At 42.2% G+C, this 16,463-nt stretch overlaps 1 protein-coding gene across 1 annotated transcript in view; it reads right to left on the reverse strand.

Annotated features, from left to right (window-relative positions):
• The window catches only part of RYR2 (ryanodine receptor 2), a 732,757-nt gene that overhangs the window by 649,420 nt on the left and 66,874 nt on the right, over nucleotides 1–16,463 (reverse strand).

A 16,463-nucleotide genomic window follows, 5' to 3' on the forward strand; every position in this document is an offset into this window, starting at 1 on the left:
TTTACTGCTAAACGAATTACAAATGGGTGATTATTCTAGATCTTAAGTGGGGAAAGAAAGAAAAAAAAAAAAAACACTCCAAAAGAAGCTACGTCTCCAAACCACAGTCTTTGTTCAAAGATTCAACAGGAGGATGAATCTGGGAGTTTAAAATTCAAAAACTTAAACCACTAGAATAAATGAGGGCAATACATAAAATACATTCTGGAAATAGATTAACACATTTGCCAAGTGAAAGAAAAAAAAAAAAAATCCTGGCAAAATGACAATTCACAAAAGCCCAACTCCCAGTAGGGCTAGGAAGTATTTTTACTAGTGGACAGAAACTGGTAAAAAAGAAAATGAATTTTAAGGATTTAAATTGCCACAAATGAACTAGTCAGGGAAAACTGCTGGCAACATAGCCAAGGGCTATAAGAAGAAACCTAACCTACCCACGGTGGGAACAGTTTCCTCCTGGAATGCAGGCTGCCATATTATCTGCATAGTTGAAGTGGGTTCCCAGGAGAGCCATGTCAGTGAGCCTCGGGACGCTTCTCTCAGGCATTCCTCTCCATGTCAACTGAACAACTTTCTCAAAGACACAAACCACACACTGAATTCAGCAGCACGTCTTTCCAAGACAGGCGTGTTCTTCAGATAGCTTTCTTACAGCCCATAGATACCAGGCACCGAATTAGAACGTGGGATAAAAATAGGGAAATCAATGAAGTCAGATTTTAAATCCTACTTGGACATCTCCCTAAGTTTCCAAACCCTGCCATCTGATGAAGTTTTTCCACTCCTTCTAAAAAGACAGCTTTTTAAGAGAAATTCAACAGCTGATTGTTTTTGTGATACCAAAGACAACGCCATCTATCAAATTTCTTATCCAAGTGGATGCTAGTCCAGAATCCCTCAGTCAGTATCTATTATCAGCATACCTACCTCTTGGCAAAATTTACCCCAACATTCTTACTAATACTTACATTATTACTCTATTTACTGAGACGTCAATGCTTTAAACAGGATTGTTTACTCCAACACAGTGGCAGCTGAAAGAGAAAACCCTTTCAACTTTAATAGATCTTGACAGTCAGAAACCCCTACATTTAAAGATACAGCCAAGGCATGTAATTTCTCCCTTAAAACTTCTATTTTAGGGCTAGCAACCATCAGTTTCCTCGTGTTGCCTTTTTTTTTTTTTTCTTCACTGCCTTCACTTCACCAGAATGGAGAGTTGGTATTCTCTGGAGAGAATATTTAGAAAAAGCCATCAGGATTCGATTCGGGTCACTGGTGTTCACATGTAGAGCAGGACTAGACCCGACGTGTACACACAACATACTAAGACACAGGCCCGCTCTAACAGAGCTCACACCAGAGCAGGAGGGGAGGAGACAAATAATAAGGAAGGAAACAAACAGATGAACAAGCCATCTTCAGAGGCATCCATGCTAGAAGGAGAATAAAACAGATGCCTCATCATTCCCCTAATACACATCAGTAACTCCTGCATATGGTACCAGGAGGTACCATGAGAATGTTCCTAGATTCTCACAGAAGAGGCAATCAACCCAGTTGTCCACAGACAGGAAAATGGATAAATGCTTATATATGCACATCACGGAGGATCAGAGACTGGCAAAAACGTACACAGTTGCAGGAAAAAGGTGAGTCTTAGAAACATAATGCTAATTGAGAAAGACTAGTCCCCAAAGACCACCTACAGCGTTTTTTTTTTTGGTTTTGGTTTGGTTTTTTAAGTGCAAAACCAAGCAGAGCTAAACTAGTGGATTGGTTTAGAACTAGTGGTTAGGGAAACATGCAATAGGTGGTACAAACAAGGAAATAATAAACAGAAAACTCAGGTTAGGAAGTCTCTGGAAGGGAGTCGAAGGGTAGAACAGAGGATCCCCAAGGCTTAGCTCTCAAGCCGGGTGTTAGGTTCACGAGTATTCACCTTATTACTAGGCTTTCTACCTTAGCTAGGTGTTACATATTATGTATCAGATTTTACATTCAGAAAGCTCTACAGAAAGTACTACAGGAGGGAGGGACAGGCTAGAGCTCCTAGGGCAGCTAGGACTGAAACATGGTGTCAAGGCAAATACACATTTAAAGCAAGTTTAATTCCCACTGTTGAAAATAAGGGAAGGGAAGTCTTATCTCCCTTTTGAGTACTGGCTTTAGAAAATTTGTAATTACAGATGTTTTTCTTGTCTCTTTGAAATATGTGGAAAGTATTTTACAGCTAAATAAGGCTCTACCAGCTTTATAACCCAGTTGGGTCTTTCTCAAGGACTTGAGAACCAACTCTTCGGAATGTTAGCATCCAAGGAAGGTAGTACCACCATCTCCCAGTCTCTGTGGGAGGGGAGGAGCCCCACTTGGTGGCTGTGCCTGGCTCCAGTTCCAAGAGTATTTTCTGTCCTAAAGCTAGCAAAAATAAACTTTTTCTTTGTATAAAACCCATTAACATTGGTGATCACCCCAATGGCGTGGTGAATTTGGAATGAACTGTGTTTAACAAAAGTGCTGTCATCCTCCCTGGGGACTAGTTCTTGTCTGATTGAGAACATGCATGCACTGGGCTGTGTCTACTTCACTGTATAAAAAGGGGAGATTTCTCAGTCTTTGCTATCTGAGCAGATGGCCCATGTGCCCATCATATTTTGGTTTAAGGCTTATTCAGTAACAGAACTATTTTTTCTCTACTTCTGTAGAGAGGATTTCTAGATTGGAAGGACATTTCTATTTTTTGAAGGTTTAATTTTTAATTTCATGTCCCCAAGAGTGGTTGGAGAGAGGTTACTGAAATTGGGTCTTAGGCTGGATTCCCGTGAAGCAGACCCTAGAAGGAAGAGTTGTATGCAGGACGATTAGCAGGGAAATGCTCCCAGGAAGGTGGTAAGGGCTTAGGGATGGAGTCTGGAGGTGGTGAGGGGAGAGGGGGCAAAGCCAAGCAAAGAAGCTATGGCAAGTTCCTGATTCCACAGGGGGAACTCTGGGGCGTAAGTTGTGCCTCAGCAAGAAGTCCCCATAATGAACAGTTAGGGAGCGCTAGGGGATGGCCAGGGGCATAAATTCACTAGCAATGGCTGCTGTAAGCCAAGCAACTATGTACAACAGCTAAAGGAATCTCTTCCAAGGAAGAGCTGCGGGGGCGTGCACTGAAAAGCGAAACTCTCCAGAATAAGGCTTTATAGAAAGGTCGTGAGCCAGGCAGGACCCTGAGGCTGGAGGTATGTTAGCCCACGTGAGGGAGCTTGGGGTTTATCCTGAATGCACTGGGAAGCTACGAGGGAACTTGAAAGGAATGGCTTGATTTAGGTTTGGCACAATAATTTCCATTTCTGCACCATCAAATCAGAGCCACAAAACAACAGGGAAATAGCCTCGGCAAGTTTACAAGTATCCTGTCACAAACTTTAGTAGGAGTAACTCACCAAACTGCGAACGTTAAATTTAAAAACACAGAGGAACTATTGAACCTTCCTTCCCTAAGGAAGAAGGAATCTGGAAGATAGTCTCACACTACTTGGAGCCAGCCAGTGTTTCGGGCAGGGAGCTGATGGGCTCCCTCCACCAGCAGGGAGCTGTGACATGCAGCTGAAAAGGCAGAGATCACCTGCAGAACTGGTTTCCATCTGTAAGGGAGAGGACTGAGCCGTGAAATGCCTGACACTCTCCCACCCATTCACAGCTTCCAGCAAAGTAAGGAGAGGATAAAATAAAATAAACTGTCAATAGGGAGCACCATGCTGTGCTCTGGCAATCAGAGCACCCTCTGCGCACCTGGCCTTGAGCTCATTTTGCAGAGGAGATCAAAGACCCCCAGCATGGAAAATCTCTATTCCAAGAGATCCATGTGTTCCTCCCGGCTGACAGTTCGCACAGGGTAACAGGACCTCCAGCAGTACTGCTAGCAATGATGTTCCCCTCTCTTTTCCTCCACGCCTCTGTGGAATGCTTCACATTACCAAGTATTCGCCTTAATCCTACCAGATTGCTTCCCTCCCTGGGGTCCGTGCCCAGAATTATTATTCACTTTTACCTAGGCTAAATGGAACATGGTTGTTTTCTTAACTCACAGCTCCAGCTCCCAGCCTTGTTGGACTTTCCTGTAGAGCCAATAGGACATGCAACAGAAGCATAAAAGGTTATGAAATATACAGCATTTCCCTTTTTGTCCATGAGCAAGAGACTGTCGCACTTTGATTTCATACAAGCGCCTGGTAAACTGTCCGACTGCGCAGGAGTGTAACAAATAGGAGAGAGGGGCGCTCAGACCCCTGAGGGTGCACACCTCCCCTGTGGGTTACTGGAATCACCCTCTACTCCCAAAGACGGAGGACAGGACCCAATAAATCGGTGCAATATGGGGCCCCTTCCAACCAGAAGGTGTCTCCAGGGAGAAACTTTTTAAGAATACATGTAACTGGCTGGTTTTAAGGAACAATCTATTGGTAAATCCCACAAATGGTCTAGGGGAATGGGGGAGTAGGGTTTCTGGAAGACTGTGACTAGATGAAAGTTATAGGACTCCTCCCCAAGATATAAAGGCTAAATTTAGGTGACTGGAGGCCTCCAGACTTCCCCATAAATAGGAGACCTTAGGAAACTGGAAGGATGCCCCATTTGAAGCTGGAAGACTAGATTAAAACAAAGGTGGCTAAAAGGAATTTGATAAAATTCAGCCACCACTTATAATTAAAAAAAAAATCTTTCTGGGGTGCCTGGGTGGTTCAGTCGGTTAAATGTCCGTCTTTAGCTCGTGATCCCAGGCTCCCGGGATCGAGTCCTGAGTCAGGCTCCCTGCTCAGGGAGCCTGCTTTTCTCTCTCCTTCTCCCTCAAATTAAAAAAAAAAAAAAAAAAAAAAAAAAAATCTTTTCAAACAAGGAATAAGAGATTTTCCTTTACCTGACCCAACAGAGTTGTCTACCAAAAACCTACAGCCAACATCTTAATGGTGAAACATCAGAAATCCCCTTTAAAGTCAGGAACACGACAAGGACACCCACCAACACCGTTTCATTACCCATGGTGCTAGAAATTCTAGAAGCACAGTCAGATAAAAAAATAAAATAAGCCTATGCTCCATCACTCAGCCATCCATCCCTAAGTATGTCTGGAAGACATTCTCACACTGCACACAAGGAGAGGTGCACAAGATTGTGCCTTGCAGAACTGTCTTGTAAGCAGGAATTGTGAAAAGGGAAACAATCTAAATGTCCACTAACAGGAAAATTTGTTTAAAAAATTGTAATATGTTTCTACAAGGGACTAGAACAAAGCAGGTACACTGCTTAGCCCACAGCTGCTGATAGAGAAAAAGCAGACTCAGCCTGACCCTGCATATCTAGGGGACACAGAGGGGCGGAGAAAGGTGAGGCTGAGTCCTGGTACTGTACATACTTTTACGCAGATAATCCAAAGATAGCCCATGGCCCAAAGTGAGCCAACTTGGCTGTCATAGTTCAAAGCCACCTGATAATAATTAACCCACTTCCATAAGCACCAACATGGTCTGGATGCAGAAATTCCACAGCTTTCCAGAGCTTTCCTATTTAAAATTTTTTAATGTACCTTAAATTCAGATCTCTAATATTATCCCATAGACTTCACCAAGAAATGCCACCAACTAGAAGTGCCTAATTTCAAACTGTTTGGAAATAGAAAGTTGGACAAGACCACCTCTAACAGCCTCTCGTCTCCTCTAAGAATATAAATAAAGCTATACATAAACAGCTTTTGTGCTGGGGTTTTTCAGACACCCTCAGGACATCAGTGTTTTAAGTTTTCTGAGATAAAATTCAGTTTAACAGGGCAGTGTGGAGAACAATTCATCACAATCTAACCTGTGATAACCAGCTTAAAAAAAAAAAATAAGGACATGGAAATTATTAAAGTTTGTTATCCAATACCACTAAAAGTAATTTTAAACTCTACCATGCAAATCATCAAGCACAAAGGATTATCTACTCAGCACGTATTAAAAAAGTCAATCCATCAAGTCCTTGGGATGAAGGTAGGTAGATATTCATATGTAAACTAAATAACAAAACATGAAAGCTGAAAAATAGTAACTAATCCAGGGGTTTACAAACTATGTTCTACAACAGTGCTTCAAGTTTCCATGGACATTTGATTCTGACTTCTCCTCAGAGATTTCAAACTTAAAGAAACCTAAATATTCAAATGTAAATTGTTCTGTCATCAACTTTATGTTCTGCTTTTGAACAAACCTCCCCTAAATATACACGTCACCTTCTCAACCTTGAGTTTGAACTTGCGTGCATCTTTGTACACACGTTGGGCAATCCCATCGCCAATCAGTAACTCCATTCTGTTAACATCTCCCTACTGACAAAAAGTAACGGAGTGTTTATGAAATTATCTGAAACTGTTCCTGCACCTTGCTCTTGCCATTTATAAAAACATGAATATAAATAAATATTTTGATGCACTGTCTAGTGATAATGGAGGCAAAGAAAGTCGTTAGGCACTAGGCATGCCAGGTGAGAGGTCTCAGTCACAGTTCGTGTGGAAAGGTGGACCTGCTGGATACAGATCACAGCTGCTCATAGGGATTTCACCATAGTGTTTTACTCTGAGTCCTTTTTCTGTTTCCTACTGTGTATCATGCAGCTCATTACTTCAATTTGGCACATTCAACTTTTTCATGATGGTTCCACTGAGCTAGGATTCATCCATTTCCAATGGACCACTGAGTAGTTTTCAGTATGTCCACAGAGTTGTGCAACCATCAGCATGATCTGTTTTAGAATATTTTCATCACCCTGAAAAGAAACTGCACCCTTTAGAGGCCACTCCCCAAATCTTCCAGGCATTCTCAAGCCTGGCACCCACTAATCTACTTTCCATCTCTAAAGATTTGCCTATTCTGGACATTTCGTATAAATTAAATCACACAACATGTGGTCTTGGGTGTCTGGCTTCTTTCATTCTTGTTTTCAACTATCATCCATGTTGCCACAACCAAATAATATTCCAATGCATATACATTTTGTTCAGCCATATGTAAGTTGATCGATATTTGCCTTGATCCTACTTTTTGCGGGTTGTTATGAATAATGCCCCTATTATCATTTGCGTGCAAGTTTTTATGTGGACCTAGCTATATAACCAAGCTAAAGGAAAATCTAAAAGTAGAACTGCTGGCTCATCGGATAACTCTGTGTTTAACCATTTAAGGAATGCCAGGCTATACCATCTTCCATGGTCATGGGCAAAGTATGAGGGTCCCAATTCCTTGACATTTTCACCAACACTTGTCTTTTTTATTATGGACTATAATAAAGTCCATAGGTGTGTAGTATCTCATTGTGGTTTTGATTTGCATTTCCCTAATAATTAATGATGTGAAGTATCTTTCTATGTGCTTATTGGCTACTGCACATTCAACTTTTACACACCTTGAAAATGGGATTACTCCAAATTTGGGGACCTCCAGATGACAAAGTTTAACACGTTGAATACTGCCAAGTGCTAATGTGTTCTCATTTATTGATTTTATAATGACCAAGTTTTATAAATCCGAACTTACCTAATACTAATGTATGTGCTTTTATATTAGAGTTTCATAAACATCTTACCAAAAAAAAAAAAAAAAAAAAAAAAAAAGAAAAACAGCATGAAACCACTAATCTAACCAAATCTCTTGTTTTTTCCACATTTAAGAAAATAATCCCAGAGACTCTAAATGAAAAAACTAGATTGGGTTGGAGGGCTAAAGGAAAGGGGAAAGAAGAAGTAAATAAATAAGAAACTTACTTTTTATTGGTTACTTATTTCCCAGACTACAGCTCTAACAGAAGCTGAAGAATAAAAAAAAAAAAAAAATCTCAAAGATGCATTGTATAATATGCCCAGCATAAAAGTAGTGATACTAGAAAGTAAAACAAATGATTATCAAAAAAGTCAGGAGAGTGGTCATTCTAGAAGGGCACACATGTTTTAAGTTTCCATGGTGCTGACAATGTGCTATGTCAGGTCATGATTAAACAAGTATTCACTTCTTTTTTATTTAACTGTTTGTAGATGTATGGAACCTGTATTTCACAATAAAAAAGTTTAGAAATAAATTCTTACTCATGCAAACTTATAGATAAGTGGGAGATTTTGCTTTACAAAAGAAACTGCTTAAAATCCATCCAAAGCCAACAATTTAAAGAGAATTATCCCCCTTCCATCTCTCATCCTTATTTGAATGGAGACCACATTGCACATCTCAGTTTATTCTCTACAAACAGAAGCCTCACCTTCAAAGAAAACCCATTTTTCAAAGTGACTCCCCTTTAATAAACATCATTTGCTGCCTATGTACTGAAAATTACATTGATTGCAACATCATAAAATCCCTGACACGCTCGACAACTCTCAACCAAGCACAACCCAAGGGTCACACCTGCTCTTCCTCTTCACCAGGAAATTATTAGCAGCAGTAAGGACCTCTCACATTAGATACTAAAAGCCTTAATATTTACACTGCTTGGCAGCCCGGAGCCTGCTCTCTAGCAAATTATTTTAGAGCTGAGGAATTCGAGGTCAGCCCAGCAGACCAAACATGTGCAACAAGGTGCTAGAGACAATGACAGGGTAAGTAATGCTCCCCACTCTGGCTGACTCAGACTCCTACCACTGGCAAAGAATCTTTCATTAAAGAAAGTGAAATTAATGGTTGCAGTGGGGTACGTGTGCACATACACACAATTATGTTACTTGGGGACTCACGAAGCAAAGTAAAATTTTGCAAGGTCCCTAGTACACGCCATGAACATTAAGTGTGAGACCACTGGCTAGAGGGATCTACAATATTTTCTTCAGGATTCTTTTTTTTTAACCCCCAAGCTGTAACCTCTGAGGTACTAAGAACGGTAACTTTGATTTCACATTGCCGTGTATTTGAACAGGCCACCCTCTGCCTCGCCCCCGGTACTTGTCCCTCCCACACACAGTCTGCTCTAGAAAGATCCAATGCATTGAGCACACCTCCTCAATAATCATCACGGTGCAAGATGGCAAGCCTGCCCGGGACCTGCTGGAGGAAGCAGGGTGTGCTCTGTGTACGTGTGTTGGGAGTCTGACAACCCATACGGTGGAGAAAGGCAAGAGAGAAAGGATGGATCTGGCCCTGCAACAGTTGGAGCCCCAAAAAGCCCTCCTACCCAGCATGCACGCTGTCACCCAGCCCAGGCAGGTGACCACAGGAAAGAGGGGATGGAACTATTCACAGTAAGCATAACCCATGGTTCTTTAGCGCCTTACACCCTTCTGCTCTGCACTATTTTTCCAAGAACCTCCGTATGGTAGCAATATCGTACTCCACATTACTTTCTTTACATGGCAACTGCATTGCGAGCAGGGAACAGAGTATTGCTCCTACACTGTTCGGACATCAAATAACATTCATGAAATTCAACGGGCAAAGCTGATGGTTTGGGTCAGGGTAAGAGGGCAGCTTGTCATGGACATGGAGTTACGGTAGCGAGTGAATTACTTACACTCGTCTTTCTTTCCCAAGAACTAGTAAGGAGCACAGCAAGAGGAACTGAGTGGGGCTTCTGCTGCCCATCCCTTGGGCTGGGGCAGCTTGGGCTTCTTCCCAAGGACCCTGCGACCAGGTGGAGATGTGGTCACAAGATAATACACCTACATGCCCACCCCCACGGGGGAGGCTCTGCCCTTTCTCTCTGCTGCGTGTTATCAACTTGAAAGACTTCATCCATCACTGCAAAGACCCTCCCGAGGGATCCACACAGATAGGAGGTAGGAAGTGGAAGGCTGTACACGAGACAAATCTCTCAAAATTAAGGATGCTCAAGAAGCCATATATCAAAACTTGGTGTAAAACACAAGCAGTAAGAAGAACCTGGGAGAAGCTGGAGTGTGGGACTAGAATTTCTAAGCCACAAGAATATTGAGAAACCTCTGCTCCCCACGAAATTCTATTACGGGAACTTTCTTCACTTGCCTCATGGTATTCTATCACAAAGATAAATGAAGAGGGATGCTAAACCATCCTTGGTTGCTGTTGCTAAGATTTCTCGAAGACACCTGAAAATAAACGAAATGGAACTCAAGGCCTGAGTCATCTAAGCCCCAAGAACTCACATACTAAATGTGTTACAAACGGCCGACTTGTTCACTAGAAGGGATCCCAGTTTTCGGGTTTCTGGACTCAGCCTCCACTTTCAAGTGCCTGGCTCGGTTGTGCTCCATCATCTCCCCCTATTTTCTGCCATCGTGAGAACACAGGATAGCGAGAAGCGCAAAGCATTTAGATCCCAACAATCTGGCTTTGAAGTCCAGCCCTGCCACTTGCTAGCTCTGGGACTCGGTTTTCCCTCCTGTAGAATGGACGAAATACTAACAAAGTGGTCCACGGATGAAAGGAGCTAATAAACTGAGCATTTACAACAGTCCCTGGCACCTTCTACAGCTGTTTAGGATATTATTACAGAATCAAAAATGCTGACAGGACGTTGACCACTTTCCTTGAAAGGAAGTATTAAATTCTATTTTACACATACATTATAGTTAAAGAGAACATCAGACAACCCGGTTGAAAAATAACACCAAAAATCAGTTGTTGCTCTTCCCAAGGGAGGGGCCCACCGCAGGGCTGGACTGACTCAGAGTCGGCCAAGCTAGTGATGGTGTCCGGAGATACATATTTGGAGCCAGGAACGTCACAGGCCTCCCCCACCATGGGGTCCCAGAAGCAGCCCAATACGCTTGATGCATCCCAAATGCTGACTCAATCCGATCAGTGGATGAATCATGCAAAAGTCATCCCAGTAAACACAGTACTTCAAATCCAAGGAAGCACCTCCAACAGCTGCAAACAGTCATGTGGGCAACCAACAGAGCACGTGCCTTCTTGCTTTTCCTAAGGGATGATCACCACCTTCACAGAGCCCCTCACACCCCCGCTCACTCCCTATAAACAATTGGGGAAGGTCTACTTGCCCTTTGAGAGGCAGTCCAGCCCTGAACATCCAGTATTAAAAAGCTGAGATACCCACCGCTCAACACACTTTCTTCTTGGGCCTACATTCTAACAAAGGTATTTGCAATGGGCGTGAGCATAAGGCCACTCGATCTCCATAAGAGGGTTCAACCTACCTCCTGTTTGAACTGGCTGCAAGCAAAATATTCTGGTCTTTATCAGCCTAGACAAATTGTTTACTAGCTCCTACCAAATCCCAAGGAAGAAAAGCAGTCAGGGATGCACATTCTGAACCAATGGTCTAATCGCAATTCCAAGCAAGTGGCCTAGCACTTCTCTTCCAGGGATTTCTTCCCTTCCAGTGATCTTGTTCTCCAACGGATTGCCACCCCTCATATCTAAGGTCATGGCCCAGACCTCACTAAGGGTAACGCCTCCAGCAGCTCATTCTCAAGCCTCTGACTCACATTCTTGCTAGTCCCTTGTCTGCAGGATTTATGTGACACCCTGAACCCCACAATCCCTGATCCTGCCACGAGCCCCTGGCCTCCAACCCCCATCCCCACTCCTCCGAAGTCCTCCCTTCCCTCCTCACTCAGCTGAAGGACAAGCCATCGTGGCATCACTCCCTGGCACGCACCCCACCCTCATTTCCTGTCCTCTCTTCCTTCCCTCGCCTGACAAAACCATCCCTGGTAACGGTCCGGTTCCACCTGAGCGCTAAACTAAGTGGGACCACAGGGAATCCTTGATCTTTTCCCTGTTCAATCTCACACCATCCTAGGCTACTTCGATTGTTCCTCTCTCCTGAAAACTCAACATCTCCCCAGTTCCTACGGTCAGTCGAAGCCCAGGCCTCTTAGTTCACAAGGAAAACAAAAGCAATCAGAAAAAATGAACAAGCTCGCACCCATTCCCTCACCTAAGTGCAGCTGTGCCCATAGGCTCTGCCTTCTCTGTTTAAATGGATGACTAGCTTGGCTCCCGGCTAAGCCCCACCCTTCCCTAGAAGCACCAGGTCCTAACCCTCTCTTTCTCCTGTTCAAGGACATGACTCTCCTCTCTCTCTCTCCTGCATCATCAAATACTTCCTCTCAATTGGATGCTTCACATCAACAGACTCCTAGGCTTTTATTCCTCCCATACTGAAATTCTCTGGACTTTGATCCCCAATCCAGCTGTCATCCCATTTTTCTCCTTTCCTTCAGAGCCATAGTGGGTGGCTCAGTCGTTAAGCGTCTGCCTTCGGCTCAGGTCATGATCCCAGGGTCCTGGGATCGAGCCCCGCATCGGGCTCCCTGCTCGGTGGGGGGTATGCTTCTCCCTCTCCCGCTCCCCCGCCCACCCCATGCTCGCTCCCGAATAACATCTTTTAAAAATAAATGTTTATCTAGTATAGCTTTCTCCAGTTTTTCACTATTTGTGTCCTTATGTTGTGAACGTCTCTCTTCTGAACAGTACATATTTGAGTTTCATTCATTTATCCCAGCCGACAATCCTGGTCTTTCAGCTGGCAATTTTACAAGATTTTCACTCAATGCAATTACTGATATGTTCGGGTTTAAACAGACCATCTTTCCACTTGCCTATTTGTCCCACCACCACTTCCCTCCTTTGTTGCCTTCTTTTGAAATGATTTAGAGGATTTGTTAATTTGTATTCAGTTAAAAATATTTTCTAATTTCCCTTGTCATTTCTTCTTTAGTACATGGTTTTTCAAAAAGTGTTAATTCCAAATATTTGGGTATTTTGTAGATACCTTTATTGTATTGATTTCTAGTTTAATTCTATTTTGAATAGGGGAACATACTTGGGATTCCAATTCTCTTAAATTTGAGGGATTTTTTTGTTTGTTTTAAGGATCCAGAATATGGTCAGCCTTGATGAATACCCAGGAGTATTTGAAAAGTGCTACTGAGCTGCACTGAGTGTTCTATAATTGTTGTTGATGGATAATGCTGTTGAAATCTTCTGTAGCCTTAAAGCTTCTCTATTTCTTCTATTCATTGAGACAGGAGTGTTGAAGTATCAAACTAATTGTGAATTTGTTGGTTTTTCAATTTTTTATGTATTGTGAAGTTATTAGTGTACACCTAAAATTATGTCTTCTTGATGAATTGATGCCCTTCTCATGTAATATTCTTTATTCCTTGTAATATTTCTTCATCTAGAATGTAAATGAAGATCTAGAATTCCAATTTTCTTTTAGTGTTTGAATACTTTTTCAATACATATCTGTATCTTTCTATTTAAAGTGGATTTCCTATGCAAAGCATATAGTTGGGTTCCTGCTTTATTATCCAAGCTAACAACTTCTACCTTTTAAGTATTTAAATTTTTTACATTAAATATAATTCAGTATGCTCAGTGTGTATTTACCATTTTGCTCTTCATTTATTATTTCTCCTACCTTTCTTTCCCTTTTTTAAGAATTCTTATCTCTATGAATTGGCTATTGACTATATCCCTTCATGTGTTTGTTATTACTCCAGAGTTTATAATATACCTTAACATCACTGTCTAGCTCACATAAGGTACAGTCTACTCGTGTTTGCAACCTGCTGCCCTTTGTGCTATTGTTGTCACATGTCCATAGGTTATATACTCCACAATACACTTTTCTTTAGACAGTCAATTATTAAAGGAGATCAAAAATTAGAAAAAGGTCTGTTTTTGTTTTTTGACATTACCATTTCCAGCACTCTTCGCTCCTTTGTGTACATCTTCCATCTGCCTGATGAACTTCATTTAAAAGTTCATATACTCAGTCTGTTGGCAAGAAGTTTGCTCAGATTTTACTTGTCTGAAAAGGTTTTCTTTTTTATCTTCATTTTTGAAAGATATTTTTGTCTAGGTAAAACATCTAGGTTGACTTTTTTTCTTTCAGCACTTTAAATATAGCACGCCATTGTCCTCTGCCTTGGATAGTTTATAAGACAGACATCACTATTACTTTATTCCTCTGTAATAGTTCCATTTTTTTTTTCCTGTATGTTCAAAATTCTCTTTATCTTTGGCTCTCAACAATTTGACTACTATGTGCCTAGGTATGTTTTTCTATGTATTTATCCTGCTTGGTGTTCTCTAAATTCTTGGATCTGAGGTTTCTGGTCTTTCATTAACTTTGAAAAGTCCTTACCCATTACTTTTAAACACATTTCTCCTATACCTTTATCTCTTTTCCTTCTGGGAACCCAAATGCATGTATTTGATATTTGCCCCACATATGAGATATGTACTGTTACTTTGTTCTGTTCTTCCATCCTTCTCATTTTTTGTGTTCCGGTTTAAAAAACACGGTTTCTGTGAATCAGAAATTAAAAATACCTTAGTTGATGGTTCTGACTCACGGCCTCTCAGGAGGCTGTATCAATGTCAGCCAACGCTGGGGTTATCTGAAGGACTGGATGAAGCTGGAGGATCTGCTCCCAAGATGACTCACTTACATAGTGCTGGTTATGGGTAGAAAACCATGGTTCCTCTTCACATGGCCCCTCTACGAATTGCTTGTGTGTCTTCATCACATACAAGGATGGCTTTCCTCAGAACATGTGACCAAGCAGAGGGCAAGGTCTGGTCATCTGGCTTGCTCCCAGCTCTTGTCCTAAATGAACCTTCTCAATGAGGTCTTCCCCAAGGATCCTCCTGAAAACTTTCTTCCTTACTTTTTCTCCACAGCACTTTTTGCCATCTGACATACATTTTATTAGTTAACTTATTCATGCCTAGCAGCTCCCACCAGGATATAGGCTCCACCTAAGAAATTTTGTTCATTGTTCTATCTCCAGTACCCTGACCAGAATCCAACAAATATTTGTTGAATGAATGAATGTGGTGGTCTTTAAACTTCCCTATTTTTTATCTTGCACTCCATAAATCATCCTCTCAAAGTTCGGGGGGGTCTCGTGCATAGAAAGAAACAAAGCCCCTTTCTACCTAAAACAGGTATTTGTCTATTTTCAACTAGTCTATCACATTTGTCACTCATGGTAAATTTCAAGGACATTTACCAGATATATTTAGTAGGAACAAATTTTGAGCCTGTTTCTTCATCTCTGAGAGCTATTCTAAGGTATAAGACCATCTCCGCATCTACTTCTCCTGGAATTCAAAGCTTTTTCTTTAGATAGCTCTAGATAAGAACACTGTATATTTATATTTCATTAGTTAAGAACCTCATGAAATCAACACTACCAAGACACACCTAAATAGCAAACCCTTGGTTTTCATCAAACATCAAAAGAAAGGGCCACATGAAAACATTTGATTTTACTGAAGAACTACTGACAAGGACAATATTTACACTTAGTATCCTTCTATGAAATACCATGTAGGAAATTCCTTTAAAAATTTAATGCCAAGAAAAAACAGTTTCTCCAAAATAGATTAGCGCCTATGGTAAGCATATTTGCTTCCTCCTTTGCTCAATCCTGATTCTATAAATGGTTTAACATTAACTTATGTAAGTCCTTGATTGAGAGCTACTCCAAACCCTTTGGGGGAAATAACCGAAAATGTCAATCAACAGATACATGTACACATACCACAACGGGTGGATAGGTATCACAGCTTACCCAGGATGGGGTTCATAAGACACGGGACTTTCAGTGCTAAAACCCAGAAGGTCTCAGGCAGACCTGGATGAGTTGGGTCAGCTGTACCCCAAGCTTGGTAAGCGGACAGTCAACAATACCCTGAAGTGATCTTAAAATTCCTTCAATGATTGGGGGTGCCTGGGTGGCTCAGTCAGTTAAGCATCTGCCTTTGGCTCAGGTCATGATCCTGGAGTCTGGGGATCGAGCCCCGCATCGGGCTCCCTGCTCAGTGGGGAGTCTGCTTCTCCCTCTGCCCCTCACCTCGCTCATGTTCTCTCAAATACATAAAATCTTTAAAAAAAAAAATTTTTTTTTTTAATCATTCAAGGATTCTTTACACATGTAATGCTTTGGGGCCTCCAAAAGAACCAACAGCAAGGAAGATTTAGACGTGCAAGCAGTTTTCTGGGGAGACACCCACGAAAGACGAAGGGGAAATGAAGCCGAAGCAGGCAGGAAGAAGGTGCAGACCCAGTTACAGATCTGACATCTGTGAAAGGGGCGGGAGGAGGAGGGAGGACTGGGAGGCCAAGGCCTCAGGCTGGAGTGCAGCTCTGAGCAAGTCCGGGGTTAGGGGTAGAGGGAAGACTGCCTGTCCGGAGAGTCCCCAGACTGCTCAGCGTGGGAACAGCCCAGCTCTGGTCGGCCAGACTCCATCCTCGGATGGACGCAGGCCAGGGAGAGTGCGCGCTGGGCATGACCCAGAGCACATCTGAAGGTCCAGCCGTTGAAAGCTGTCTGTTACCCACTATTCCTTCCCAGCAGGTTCCGGAAGGTGGAGGGGGGCAGGGGAACAAGGAGTGTCAGCGGACGTCCATGGCTACCATGTGCTCTCTGCCAACATTTTGTTCATTAGAGAAAAACAAATTTTTTTTTAAGATTTTTTTATTTATTTATTTGAGAGAGAGAGAAT

This window comes from Zalophus californianus, chromosome 15 (assembly GCF_009762305.2).
Source record: "Zalophus californianus isolate mZalCal1 chromosome 15, mZalCal1.pri.v2, whole genome shotgun sequence".
NCBI classification, from domain to species: Eukaryota; Metazoa; Chordata; class Mammalia; order Carnivora; family Otariidae; genus Zalophus; species Zalophus californianus.